Source organism: Triticum urartu, chromosome 3 (genome assembly GCF_003073215.2).
Source record: "Triticum urartu cultivar G1812 chromosome 3, Tu2.1, whole genome shotgun sequence".
Taxonomy (NCBI): domain Eukaryota; kingdom Viridiplantae; phylum Streptophyta; class Magnoliopsida; order Poales; family Poaceae; genus Triticum; species Triticum urartu.
The window spans coordinates 606,153,906-606,169,458 of NC_053024.1; positions in this window are offsets into that span (position 1 = coordinate 606,153,906).

Sequence of the window (15,553 nt, forward strand, 5' to 3'; positions counted from 1 at the left end):
CGTGGACCGCGGGGTCCTCCCGGGGGGCCGCGGCCCGGCCGCCACGTGGAATTTCAACGAAAGTTTTCGCGTCACTCGGCTCCGGGCGTCACTCTGCTGCTGTGTCCAGGCTGTCTTGCCGTAAAACGTGCACCGCCCTGCTGCGTCACTCCGTTTCAGTTACCGCTGCTCCGGTTTCGATTTTGAAAATTTCGATTTGGTTCTTCCTTACTCGCTAAGTATTCGTAATTCAACTTCAAAAAAAAAGTATTTGTAATTCAAGGGCGTGTCATAGGCAGGACCACCACGGGTGGCATTTGCAAATCATGCGCATCCCCTTTGAGTAGGGTTTCATGTTATCTCCGGCGGCGTCCATGTCGGTGCTTAGTAAACTTCCCATTTTGGCATCCATCCTGCTACTGGAGATCTTGAGCTAGTGAAGGGATGGTCTAGTAGCGCTGCCCCGGCCTTGGATCGACGACGGTTGATTTGCTAGGATGGGTTTCGGCTTCTCTGCCTAGAGATTGGCTTGCTAGGGTTTTAGCATGGCATGGCAAACACGACTCCTTGTTCGGCACGGCTGGGCGGAAGTACGTCAAGGGATTAATGGCAAGATTGGGACTTCGAGAAGAAGATCTAGACGATGAAGTTATTGAGGAGGAAACACCTCATAGGAAGGAAGAAACTAGATGAATAGATATTGCTCGAGTTCACATAGAGCATGCGTTTCACATGAATATGCGGTCGGCTTGGGACCATGTCTGTGAGGTCAAGATTGAACGATCGAGGACAATCTTTTTGTGATGCAATTCTCGCCCGCATGTCGCTCCCGCGGGCAGCACGGGAGGAACCCTAGCCACCGGACCTCCCAACCATTCCTCCCATCCTTCCTCCCTTGCCATTGTCGTCAGGCGCCAAAGGGTAAAGCCATGTTGGCGTGACGGCGGTGCCTCGTCCTCCTCTCCCCTCGGCTGGTGCGTCGTAGGTCAGTCGCATCAGGTGGAGGCGCTGGCTGTCGTGGGGCACAGTGGTGCGATAGCGGGTAAGCTGGGCGACGGCGTGGTCGTTCTCGGGCAGCACAGCGACGTCATAGAGCCTGATCGAAGTGCGGCGGCTGCTGGTAGGGCTGCATCGGGTGGCCAGATCCGATGGGACTCCCACAAGGGTTTGACCTACAGTGTGAGGCGTGAGCTGAGGACCTCTGGGGGGCGGCGTGGTTGCTGCTGAAGGAAATATCCCTAGAGACAATAATAAAGTTGTTATTTTATATTTCCTTATATCATAATAAATGTTTATTATTCATGCTAGAATTGTATTAACCTGAAACTTGATGCAGGTGTGAATACATAGAGAAAACAAAGTGTCCCCAGTAAGCCTCTACTAGACTAGCTCGTTAATCAAAGATGGTTAAGTTTCCTAACCATGGACATGTGTTGTCATTTGATGAACGAGATCACATCATTAGGATAATGATGTGATGGACTAGACTCATTCGTTAGCTTAGCATAATGACCGTTAAGTTTTATTGCTATTGCTTTCTTCATGACTTATACATATTTCTTTGACTATGAGATTATGCAAGTCCTGAATACAGGAGGAATACCTTGTGTGCTATCAAACGTCACAACGTAACTGGGTGATCATAAAGATGCTCTACAAGTATCTCCGAAGGTGTTTGTTGGGTTGGCATAGATCGAGATTAGGATTTGTCACTTCGAGTATCGGAGAGGTATCTCTGAGCCCTCTCGGTAATCCACATCATGATAAGCCTTGCAAGCAATGTGACTAATGAGTTAGTTGTTGTATGATGTATTACGGAACGAGTAAATAGACTTGCCGGTAACGAGATTGAACTAGGTATGAAGATACCAACGATCGAATCTCGGGCAAGTAACATACCGATGACAAAGGGAATGACGTATGTTGTCATTGCGGTTTGACCGATAAAGATCTTCGTAGAATATGTAGAAATCAATATGAGCATCCAGGTTCCACTGTTGGTTATTGACCAGAGAGGTGTCTCGGTCATGTCTATATAGTTCTCGAACCCGTAGGGTCCGCACGCTTAACGTTCGATGACGATTTGTATTATGAGTTATGTGTTTTGGTGAACCGAAGATTGTTGAGACCCGGATGAGATCACGGATATGATGAGGAGTCTTGAAATGGTCGAGAGGTAAAGATTTATATATTGGACGATAGTATTCGGACACCGGAATGGTTCCAAAGTGTTTCGTGTTTTTATCGGAGTACCGAGGGGTTACCGGAACCCCCCGGGGGAAGTAATGGGCCATATGGGCCATAGGGGAGAGGCAATGCAGCCCACAAGGGGGTGCCCCCCATGGGGAGTCCGAATTGGACAAGGGGAGGGGGCGCGGCCCCCCTTTCCTTCTCCCTCTCCCTCTTCTTCCCCCTTTCCCCCTCCGATAGAAGGAGGGGCGAATAGGACTAGGAGTCCAAGTGGGATTCCTCCCCACTTGGCGCGCCCTAGGTCCTCCTCCTCCTCTCTCCCTCCTTTATATACAGGGGCGGGGGGGCACCTCTAGGCACATCAATTGTTTCTTAGCCGTGTGCGGTGCCCCCCTCCACCGTTTGCTCCTCCGGTCATGTTGTCGTATGATAACCCACAAGTATAGGGGATCGCAACAGCTTTCGAGGGTAGAGTATTCAACCCAAATTTATTGATTCGACACAAGGGGAGCCAAAGAATATTCTCAAGTATTAGCAGCTGAGTTGTCAATTCAACCACACCTAGAAACTTAGTATCTGCAGCAGAGTGTTTAGTAGCAAAGTAATATGATAGTGATGGTAGCGGCAACAAAAGTAAAGACAGCAAAAGTAATGTTTTTGATATTTTCAGTAGCAGCAGGAAAGTAAATAAGCGAGAACCAGTATATGGAAAACTCGTAGGCACCGGATCAGTGATGGATAATTATGCCGGATGCGGTTCATCATGTAAGTCATAACATAAGGTGACACAGAACTAGCTCCAATTCATCAACGTAATGTAGGCATGTATTTCGTATATAGTCATACGTGCTTATGGAAAAGAACTTGCATGGCATCTTTTGTCCTACCCTCGCGTGGCAGTGGGGTCCTATTGGAAACTAAGGGATATTAAGGCCTCCTTTTAATAGAGAACCGGAACAAAGCATTAGCACATAGTGAATACATGAACTCCTCAAACTATGGTCATCACCGGGAGTGGTCCCGATTATTGTCACTTCGGGGTTGCCGGATCATAACACATAGTAGGTGACTATAGACTTGCAAGATAGGATCAAGAACTCACATATATTCATGAAAACACAATAGGTTCAGATCTGAAATCATGGCACTCGGGCCCTAGTGACAAGCATTAAGCATAGCAAAGTCATAGCAACATCAATCTCAGAACATAGTGGATACTAGGGATCAAACCCTAACAAAACTAACTCGATTACATGATAAATCTCATCCAACCCATCACCCTCCAGCAAGCCTACGATGGAATTACTCACGCACGGCGGTGAGCATCATGAAATTGGTGATGGAGGATGGTTGATGATGACGACGGCGACGAATCCCCATCTCCGGAGCCCCGAACGGACTCCAGATCAGCTCTACCGAGAGGTTTTAGGGCTTGGCGGCGGCTCCGTATCGTAAAACGTGATGATTTCTTCTCTCTGATTTTTTTTCTCTCCGAAAGCAAATATATAGAGTTGGAGTTGGCGTCGAAGGGCATCTAGGGGGCCCACAAGGTAGGGGGGCGCGCCCTAGGGGGGGCGCCCCCCACCCTTTGAGAAGGGTGTGGGCCCCCTGGTCTTCATCTTTGGCGAGGATTTTTTTTCTAAGATGTTCCGTGGAGTTTCAGGTCATTCCGAGAATATTTGTTTTTTGCACATAAAACAACACCATGGAAATTCTGCTGAAAACAGCGTCAGTCCGGGTTAGTTCCATTCAAATCATACAAGTTAGAGTCCAAAACAAGGGCAAAAGTGTTTGGAAAAGTAGATACGACGGAGACGTATCAACTCCCCCAAGCTTAAACCCTTGCTTGTCCTCAAGCAATTCAGTTGACAAACTGAAAGAGAGAAAGAAAAACTTTTACAAACTTTGTCTGCTCTTGTTGTTGTAACTATGTCAAGCCAGCATTCAAGTTTTCAGCATAGATCATAACTAACCACATTTGCAATAATTCTCAGGTCTCATAATTACTCATATCAATAGCATAATCAACTAGAAGCCATAATAATAAATCTCGGATGACAACACTTTCTCAAAACAATCATAATATGATATAACAAGATGGTATCTCGCTAGCCCTTTCTGAGACCGCAAAACATAAATGCAGAGCACCTTTAAAGATCAAGGACCGACTTGACATTGTAATTCATGATAAAAGAGATCCAATCATAGTCACACCCAATATAAATTAACAGTGATGAATGCAAATGACAGCTGTGCTCTCCAGCTAGTGCTTTTTAATAAGAGGGTGAAGACTCAACATAAAAGTAAATGGATAGACCCTTCACAGAGGGAAGCATGGATTTGTAGAGGTGCCAGAGCTCGGTTTTGAAATAGAGATAAATTGTATTTTGAGCGGTATACTTTCATTGTCAACGTAACAAATAAGAGATGGTGATATCTTCCATGCTAAACACATTATAGGCGGTTCCCAAACAGAATGGTAAAGTTTATACTCCCCCTCCACCAACAAGCATCAATCCATGGCTTGCTCGAAACAACGAGTGCCTCCAACATACATCAGGTCCCAGGGGGAGTTTTGTTTGCAATTAATTTTGATTTAGTTTGCATAAAGCATGTGACTGGGCATCCCGGTGACCAGTCATTTTCTCATGAGTGGGGAGCGGAGTCCACTCCTCTTGAGAATAACCCGCCTAACACGGAAGATAAGGACAACCTTGGTTGATACATGAGCTATTCGAGCATACAAAACAGAATGTTTATTTGAAGGTTTAGAGTTTGGCACATACAAATTTACTTGGAACGGCAGGTAGATACCGCATATAGGAAGGTATGGTGGACTCATCTGGAATAACTTTGGGGTTTAAGGGATTGGATGCACAAGCAGTATTCCCGCTTAGTGCAAGTGAAGGCTAGCAAAAGACTGGGAAGCGACCAACTAGAGAGCGACAACAGCCATGTACATGCATTAAAATTAATAAACATTGGATGCAAGCATGAGTAGGATATAATCCACCACGAACATAAATATCGTGAAGGCTATGTTGATTTTGTTTCAACTACATGCGTGAACATGTGCCAAGTCAAGTCACTTAAATCATTCAAAGGAGGATACCACCCCATCATACCACATCATAACCATCTCAATAGCATGTTGGCACACAAGGTAAACCATTATAACTCATAGCTAATCAAGCATGGCACAAGCAACTATGATCTCTAATTGTCATTGCAAACATGTTTATTCATAATAAGCTGAATCAAGAACGAGGGACTCATCATATTTACAGAAACAAAAGAGGTCGAGTTCATACCAGCTTTTCTCATCTCAATCAGTCCATCATATATCATCATAATTGCCTTTCACTTGCACGACCGGACGGTGTGAATAATAATAAGAGTGTACGTGCATTGGACTAAGCTGGAATCTGCGAGCATTCAATAAACAGGAGAAGACAAGGCAATATGGGCTCTTGGTTAAATCAACACTAATGCATATAAGAGCCACTTCAACAATTTAATTATGGTCTTCTCCTACTGACCCCCAAAGAAAAGAAAAGAAATAAAACTATTTACACGGGAAAGCTCCCAACAAGCAAAAAGAAGAGCGGGAAATATTTTTGGGTTTTCTTTTTAATTATTACTACTACAGCAGAAAAATAAACTACTACTATTTTTTTGTTTTTCTTAAGGTTTAACAAACACACAAGAATAAAGCGGGAAAAAGAAAATAAACTAGCATGGATATTACAGTGAAAAAGTATGAGCACCGACATCTAGCAATGAGTGTGTGTGAACATAAATGTAATGTCGTTGAGAAATACGTACTCCCCCAAGCTTAGGCTTTTGGCTTAAGTTGGTCTATGGCCATGGCTGGCCTGGCGAATATCCATAATAATAGTTGTTGGGGTCGTACTATGATGAGGAAGAATAGTTGGGATCATACTGTGATGAAGAAGAGGACTCTGACTGCCACTGGCTGACAGTCATCTCTGGATCCCAAGAATAAACAGATTGTCGTGGAGGCTCATCTTGTGGCTCCTGTTCCGGGGCTGGTGCAGTATTCTTGTAAGCTTGGACGGCAGCCCATGTAACGAGGTAGGGTCCTACAAAATTAAACAAAGAAGGAGCAGGCAGGATAATAGTCTCAGGATGATGTTTGTTAAAGAACAATTGATACTTAAGCTCTCCTGCCCTATTCTTAACAATAAAATCATGTGCCACCATACTTTTATGATCTAGATAAACACGGGGCAGCACCTTTTCTTCCTTCTCAGCATGCCTAATGGGTATGTTAAAATGTGCAGCTAGGCGTGTGGCATAGACGCCTCCAAAGATGGGGCCTTTGGTACGGTTCATACTTAACCGTCTAGCAATAATACTGCCCATACTAAAAGTGTTATCACTGTATAAACCGTGGTGCAGAATAATGATATCAGGGATACTAAGGTTTCCACAGTTTCCGCGTCCAATTAAACAATGACTAGCAAATAATGCAAAGTAACGTAAAACAGGAAAATGTATGCTAGTGATTCGTGCATCGGAAACCTTCTTAGTTTCTCCTACAGTGGTAGTATCAATAAACCCAGCCACATCATCATAATGTGGTTCTTCTGTCTTGCCCTCAAAAGGGACTAAACAAATCCGGCAGAAATCATAAAGTGACATCTCCTTATGCTCATCATATAAATGAAACTCCATCGTAGGTGGTGAGTTCCTAGAATGAAAATGAAAGTTTTGCACAAAAATATTTGTGAGTAAGAGATATTGATCGCATTGGTCATGGAGGAAAGCAGTGAGGCCTGCATTGTGAGCCAATTCATGAAAATCTTCATAGATACCGGCTGCTTTGAAGAAATCTTCAGAAGGACATTCACACGCCCGAATCTCCGCGGTGCGCGGCAAATTATACTTAGGCTTCGGTGCCTTTTCCTTTGAGCTTTGGCTTGATGAGCCCCTCAAAAATCTCCTCATTATTTTTATGAAATAATCTGAAATTTTTAGTAACTTCAAACAAAAGTGGACCAACTTTAATAAAACTGATAGCAACTACTCCTACAAGTGCCTAGAGCCTATATCAAGCATTAGAATTACTTGGAACCATATAAATTTGACATGCAAGCTCAAGAACATGGTTACCTATGCAGCACAAATTTGCAAAGAATAAAGCACTAGAACGAGAACTAATTGGACCAATGGAGGAGTCACATACCAAGGAACAATCTCCCCAAGCAGTTTTGCGAGAGGTGCTTTGAGCAAGGAGATCGAAAATCATAGCAAAAGTGGATGGAACTCGTGCTTGAGTTGGTTTTTCGGGTTTGTGTGAGACAGAGGAAGAAGATGGGTGCTGGGATAAGTGGAGGAGGGCCACCGTGGGCCCACGAGGCAGGGGGCGCGCCCACCACCCTCGTGGCTAGGTGGCAGCTCCTCCCGTGGTAATTTTTGCACAGTAAATCCTCAAATATTCCCGAAAAAATCATATTAAATTGGCATGTTATTCTGAGGACTTTTATTTTCGGGATATTTTTATATTGCACGGATAAGTCAGGAAACAGACAGAAAAATATTTTTTTTACTTTATTTAATATAAATAACAGAAATTAAAAGAGAAGGTACAGAAGGTGGTGCTTCTAGTTTCATCCATCTCATGCTCATCAAAAAGAATCCACTAACAAGGTTGATCAGGTCTTGTTAACAAACTCATTCCGATAATCATGAAACCGGAGAAATTTCGAATAACACTAAGTTACCTCAACGGGGATATGCACATCCCCAATAATAAGAATATCATATTTCTTCTTGACAGTAGGAAGAGGAAATTCAAAACCTCCAAATATAATCGATGGAATTTTTCCAATAGAGTTGGTACTATGAACTTGAGGTTGTTTCCTCGAAAAGTGTACCGTATGCTCATTACCATTAACATGAAAAGTGACATTGCCTTTGTTGCAATCAATAACAGCCCCTGCAGTATTAAGAAAAGGTCTTCCAAGAATAATAGACATACTATCATCCTCGGGAATATCAAGAATAACAAAGTCCGTTAAAATAGTAACGTTTGCAACCACAACAGGCACATCCTCGCAAATACCAACAGGTATAGCAGTTGATCTATCAGTCATTTGCAAAGATATTTTGGTAGGTGTCAACTTATTCAAGTCAAGTCTATGATATAAAGAGAGAGGCATAACACAAACACCGGCTCCAAGATCACATAAAGCAGTTTTAATATAATTTCTTTTAATGGAGCAAGGTATAGTAGGTACTCCGGGATCTCCAAGTTTCTTTGGTATTCCACCCTTAAAAGTATAATTAGCAAGCATGGTGGAAATTTTAGCTTCTGGTATCTTTCTTTTATTAGTAATGTTATCCTTCATATATTTAGCATAAGGATTTGTTTTGAGCACATCAGTTAATCGCATACGCAAAAAGATAGGCCTAATCATTTCAGCAAAGCGCTCAAAATCCTCATCATCCTTTTTCTTGGATGGTTTCGGAGGAAAAGGCATGGGTTTCTGAACCCAAGGTTCCCTTTCTTTACCATGTTTCCTAGCAACAAAGTCTCTTTTATCATAACGTTGATTCTTTGATTGTGGGTTATCAAGATCAACAGCAGGTTCAACTTCTACATCATTATCATTACTAGGTTGAGCATCATCATGAACATCATCATTAATATTTTCATTAGGTTCATGTTCATTACCAGATTGTGTTTCAACATCAGACATAGAAATATCATTTGGATTATCAGGTGGTTCAGCAATAGGTTCACTAGAAGTTTGCACAGTTCTATCATTTTTCTTCTTCTTCTTTTTAGAAGAACTAGGAACATCAATATTATTTCTTTGAGAATCTTGCTCGATTCTCTTAGGGTGGCCTTCAGGATACAAAGGTTCCTGAGTCATTCTACCAGTTCTAGTAGCCACTCTAACAGCATAATCATTTTTCTTACTATTCATTTTATCAAGCACTTCTTTTTGAGCCTTAAGTACTTGTTCTACTTGAGTGGTAGCCATAGAAGCATGTTTGCTAACAAGTTTAAGTTCACCTCTAATATTAGCCATATAATCACCCAAGCGTCTAATCATATAAGCATTTTCTTTTAATTGTCTACCAAAATAAGCATTGAAGTCGTCTTGCTTAAACATAAAGTTATCAAACTCATCCAAGCACTGACTAGCAACTTTAGTAGGAGGGACTTTAGCTTTATCATATCTATAGAGAGAATTTACCTTTACTACCTGTGTCGGGATATCGGGATCAGGAGGTTCTTCAATAAATAAAGAATTAAGATCATATGTTTCTTCAATAGGCGGTGAATTAAGACCATGTATTTCTTCAATAGGAGTTAAATTCTTAACGTCTTCAGCTTTAATACCTTTTTCTTTCATAGATTTCTTTGCCTCTTGCATATCTTCGGGACTGAGAAATAGAACACCTCTCTTCTTCAGAGTTGGTTTAGGAATAGGCTCAGTAATTGGAGCAGGAGTTGGCTCAGGAGGTGCCCAATTATTTTCATTTGTCAACATATTATTCAATAGGATTTCAGCTTCATCCGGTGTTCTTTCCCTGAAAAGAGAACCGACACAACTATCCAGGTAATCTCTGGAAGCATCGGTTAGTCCATTATAAAAGATATCAAGTATTTCAGGTTTCTTAAGAGGATGATCAGGCAAAGCATTAAGTAACTTGAGAAGCCTCCCCCAAGCTTGTGGGAGACTCTCTTCTTTAATTTGCACGAAGTTGTATATTTCCCTCAAAGAAGCTTGTTTCTTATGAGCAGGAAAATATTTAGCAGAGAAATAATAAATCATATCCTGGGGACTACGCACACAACCAGGATCAAGAGAATTAAACCATATGTTAGCATCACACTTTAATGAGAACGGAAATATTTTGAGTATATAGAAGTAACGCGATCTCTCATCATTAGTGAACATGGCAGCTATATCATTTAACTTAGTAAGATGTGCCACAACAGTTTCAGATTCATAGCCATAAAACGGATCAGATTCAACCAAAGTAATTATATCAGGATCAATAGAGAATTCATAATCCTTATCAGGAACACAGATAGGTGAAGTAGCAAAAGCAGGGTCGGGTTTCATTTTATCTCTAAGTGATTCTTTGTTCCATTTAATTAATAACCTCTTAAGCTCATATCTATCTTTGCAAGCTAAAATAGCGGCAGAAGATTCCATATCAAAAAGATAGCCCTCAGGAATAACAGGCATATTTTCATCATCACTATCATCATCGTATTCAGATTCAATAATTTCTTTTTCTCTAGCCCTAGCAATTTGTTCATCAAGAAGTTCACCAAGGGGCACAGTAGTATCAGGCATAGAAGCAGTTTCATCATAAGTATCATGCATAGCAGAAGTGGCATCATCAATAACATGCGACATATCAGAACGAATAGCAGAAGCAGGTGTAGGTGTCGCTAGCTTACTCATAATAGAAGGTGAATCAAGTGCAGAGCTAGATGGTAGTTCCTTACCTCCCCTCGTAGTCGAGGGATAGATCTTGGTTTTTGGATCTCTCAAGTTCTTCATAGTGTACAGCAGATATAAATCCCAAGTGACTCAAAGAATAGAGCTATGCTCCCCGGCAACGGCGCCAGAAATTAGTCTTGATAACCCACAAGTATAGGGGATCGGAACAGCTTTCGAGGGTAGAGTATTCAACCCAAATTTATTGATTCGACACAAGGGGAGCCAAAGAATATTCTCAAGTATTAGCAGCTGAGTTGTCAATTCAACCACACCTGGAAACTTAGTATCTGCAGTAAAGTGTTTAGTAGCAAAGTAATATGATAGTGATGGTAGCGGCAACAAAAGTAAAGACAACAAAAGTAATGTTTTTGGTATTTTGTAGTTATTGTAACAGTAGCAGTAGGAAAGTAAATAAGCGAGAACCAGTATATGGAAAACTCGTAGGCACCGGATCAGTGATGGATAATTATGCCGGATGCGGTTCATCATGTAATAGTCATAACATAGGGTGACAAAGAACTAGCTCCAATTCATCAATGTAATGTAGGCATGTATTCCGTATATAGTCATACGTGCTTATGGAAAAGAACTTGCATGACATCTTTTGTCCTACCCTCCCGTGGCAGCGGGGTCCTATTGGAAACTAAGGGATATTAAGGCCTCCTTTTAATAGAGAACCGGAACAAAGCATTAGCACATAGTGAATACATGAACTCCTCAAACTATGGTCATCACCGGGAGTGGTCCCGATTATTGTCACTTCGGGGTTGCCGGATCATAACGCATAGTAGGTGACTATAGACTTCCAAGATAGGATCAAGAACTCACATATATTCAGAGAAACATAATAGGTTCAGATCTGAAATCATGGCACTCGGGCCCTAGTGACAAGCATTAAGCATAGCAAAGTCATAGCAACATCAATCTCAGAACATAGTGGATACTAGGGATCAAACCCTAACAAAACTAACTCGATTACATGATAAATCTCATCCAACCCATCACCGTCCAGCAAGCCTACGATGGAATTACTCACGCACGGCGGTGAGCATCATGAAATTGGTGATGGAGGATGGTTGATGATGATGACGACGACGAATCCCCCTCTCCGGAGCCCCGAACGGACTCCAGATCAGCCCTCCCGGGAGGTTTTAGGGCTTGGCGGCGGCTCCGTATCGTAAAACGCGATGATTTCTTCTCTCTGATTTTTTTCTCTCCGAAAGCAAATATATAGAGTTGGAGTTGGCGTCGGAGGGCATCCAGGGGGCCCACGAGGTAGGGGGGCGCGCCCTAGGGGGAGCGCGCCCCCACCCTCGTGAGAAGGGTGTGGGCCCCCTGGTCTTCATCTTTGGCGAGGATTTTTTTAATTTTTTCTAAGATGTTCCGTGGAGTCTCAGGTCATTCCAAGAATATTTGTTTTCTGCACATAAAACAACACCATGGAAATTTTGCTGAAAACAGCGTCAGTCCGGGTTAGTTCCATTCAAATCATACAAGTTAGAGTCCAAAAGAAGGGCAAAAGTGTTTGGAAAAGTAGATACGACGGAGACATATCGTCGTAGTGCTTAGGCAAAGCCCTGCGCGGATCACATGACCATCACCGTCACCACGCCGTCGTGTTGACGAAACTCTCCCTTGACACTTTGCTGGATCAAGAGTTCAAGGGACGTCATCAAGCTGAATGTGTGCAGAACTCGGAGGTGTCGTACGTTCGGTGCTTGATTGGTTGAATCGAGAAGACGTTCGACTACATCAACCGCGTTAAGCTAACGCTTCCGCTTTCGGTCTAAGAGGGTACGTGGACACACTCTCCCCCTCTCGTTGCTATGCATCTCCTAGATAGATCTTGCGTGATCATAGGAATTTTTTTGAAATTGCATGCTACGTTACCCAACAGTGGCATCCGAGCCAGGTCTATGCGTAGATGATATGCATGAGTAGAACACAAAGAGTTGTGGGAGATCATAGTCATACTGCTTACCACCAATGTCTTATTTTGATTCGGCGGTATTGTTGGATGAAGCGACCCGGACCAACCTTACATGACCACGTTCATGAGACCGGTTCCACCGACAGACATGCAACTTGTTTTGCATAAAGGTGGCTGGCGGGTGTCTGTTTCTCCAACTTCAGTTGAATCGAATTTGACTACGACCGGTCCTTGTTGAAGGTTAGAACAACAAATTTGACAAAACATCATTGTGGTTTTGATGCGTAGGTAAGAACGGTTCTTACTAGAAGCCCGTAGCAGCCACGTAAAACTTGCAACAACAAAGTAGAGGACGTCTAACTTATTTTTGCAGGGCATGTTGTAATGTGATATGGTCAAGACGTGATGTGATATATGTTGTTGTATGAGATGATCATGTTTTGTAAAATTTATCGGCAACTGGCAGGAGCCTTATGGTTGTCGCTTTATTGTATGAAATGCAATCGCCATGTAATTGCTTTACTTTATCACTATGTGTTAGCAATAGTTGTAGAAGCAATAGTTGGCGATCATGACGATGTCAAGCCGGTGACGATGGAGATCAAGGTGTCAAGCCGGTGACGATGGAGATCATGACGGTGCTTTGGAGATGGAGATCAAAGGCACAAGATGATGATGGCCATATCATGTCACATATTTTGATTGCATGTGATGTTTATCTTTTATGCATCTTATTTTTCTTAGTAAGGTGGTAACATTATAAGATGATCCCTCACTAAAATTTCAAGGTATAAGTGTTCTTCCTGAGTATGCACCGTTACGACAGTTCGTCGTGCCGAGACACCACGTGATGATCGGGTATGATAAGATCTACGTTCACATACAACGAGTGCAAGACAGTTTTGCACGTGCGGAATACTTGGGTTAAACTTGACGAGCCTAGCATGTACAGACATGGCCTCGGAACACTAGAGACCGAAAGGTCGAACGTGAATCATATAGTAGATATGATCAACATAGAGATATTCACCATTGAAAACTACTCCATCTCACGTGATGATCGAACATGGTTTAGTTGATATGGATCACGTGATCATTTAGATGACACGAGGGATGTCTATCTAAGTGGGAGTTCTTAAGTAATATGATTAATTGATCTTAATTTATCATGAACTTAGTCCTGATAGTATTTGCATATCTATGTTGTAGATCAATAGCTCGTGTTGTAGCTCCCCTATGTTTTTAATATGTTCCTAGAGAAAACTAAGTTGAAAGATGATAGTAGCAATGACGCGGACTAGGTCCGTGATCTGAGGATTATCCTCGTTGTTGCACCGAAGAATTATGTCCTTGATGCATCGCTAGGTGACAGACCTATTGCAGGAGCAGATGCAGACGTTATGAACGTTTGACAAGCTCTTTATGATGACTACTTGATAGTTTAGTGCACCATGCTTTACAGCTTAGAAACGGGACTTAAAAAATGTTTTGAACGCCAGAGAGCATATAAGATGTTCCAAGAGTTGAAATTGGTATTTCAGACTCATGCCCATGTCGAGAGGTATGAAACCTATGACAAGTACTTTGCCTACAAGATGGAGGAGAATAGCTCAACCAGTGAGCATGTGCTCAGAATGTCTGAGTACTACAATCGCTTGAATCAAGTGGGAGTTTATCTTCCAGATAAGATAGTGATTGACAGAGTTCTCAAGTCACTATCACCAAGTTACACTACAAAAAAAGACACATCCGTGACATTTTGGGCCGAACGAAAAAAATTCTGGCATACTTATGACACTTCTATGACGATAATTGTGACAAAACCCAGTATCATCATAGATGTGGTGGGCTCGTACTTCTATGACAAACAAATATGATAGAAGATGGGCTTTTCGTCCTGGGCGGGTCGGAGACGCAGATGCATGACATTCTTTGGGCCGTCCATGATGGAGAAAACCGTGGTAGAAGCGAGGGCTAGGAAAATATCGGGGTGTTCCCGGTTACGGGGGGTGGTTGGGGCCAAGCGATGCGTGTTTCCCTCATACACGCACGCGCGTGTGCGCGAGGCGTTGGGCTCTAACTGAACCCAAGTGAGGCGTTTGCCTACTGAACCCGAGCGATTGCACTGCAGGCTACGCGTTACTGAATCCGAGCGATCGATCGATGGCTGTTAACTGAACCCGATCGAGCGATTCCTTCGCTACTGCTGCTAACTGAAGCCGATCGATGCTGCCTCTGGATGAATAGTGAGCGTTGCTGGGGGGGTTGGGATGAACAGTTCCCGGTGGGGGTGGATGAACAGGACCCCACGGTGTTGCCTCTGGATGAATTGGACCCTGATCGATTGAGCCGGTTGGGGCGGGATGAACAGGACCCCGTGGAGGGCTGGATGAACATGACCACCCCGTGGAGGGCTGGATGAACAGTAGACGATGGAGGGCTGGATGAACAGTAGCCCGTGGAGGGGTGGTTGAACAGGAGCCCGTGGAGAGGGATGGTTGAATAGTAGCCGGTGGAGTAGCGCGCGATGGAGGCTGGATGAACAGGAGCCCGTGGATGAACAGTCGCAGGTGGAGGCTGGAGGAGGTCGACGGTGGATGAACAGTAGCTCGTGGAGGCTAGAGGGGGTCGACGGTGGAGATGAACAGTATCCCGTGGAGTCCCGTTTTGCGGTACGCCACACCCCTCCCAATGAACAGGACCCCCTTTTCGACTGTAGCGCTCCAACACAAGTCTGTTTCCTCCGTTTTATGGTACGCCACACCCCTCCCGATGAACAGGATCCCATTTCGAACGTGGGAGGTCGAACACAAGGCCATTTCCTACGTTCTGCGGTATGCCATGCCTCGTTTCCATCGGCTGTTCCGTCCAAGCCCTCCCGATGAATACGGCGACGCATTCCGTTCCGACCCAGCCGGTTGGCTCCCCATGAACACGACGACGACACAGTTTCTCTGTTCTG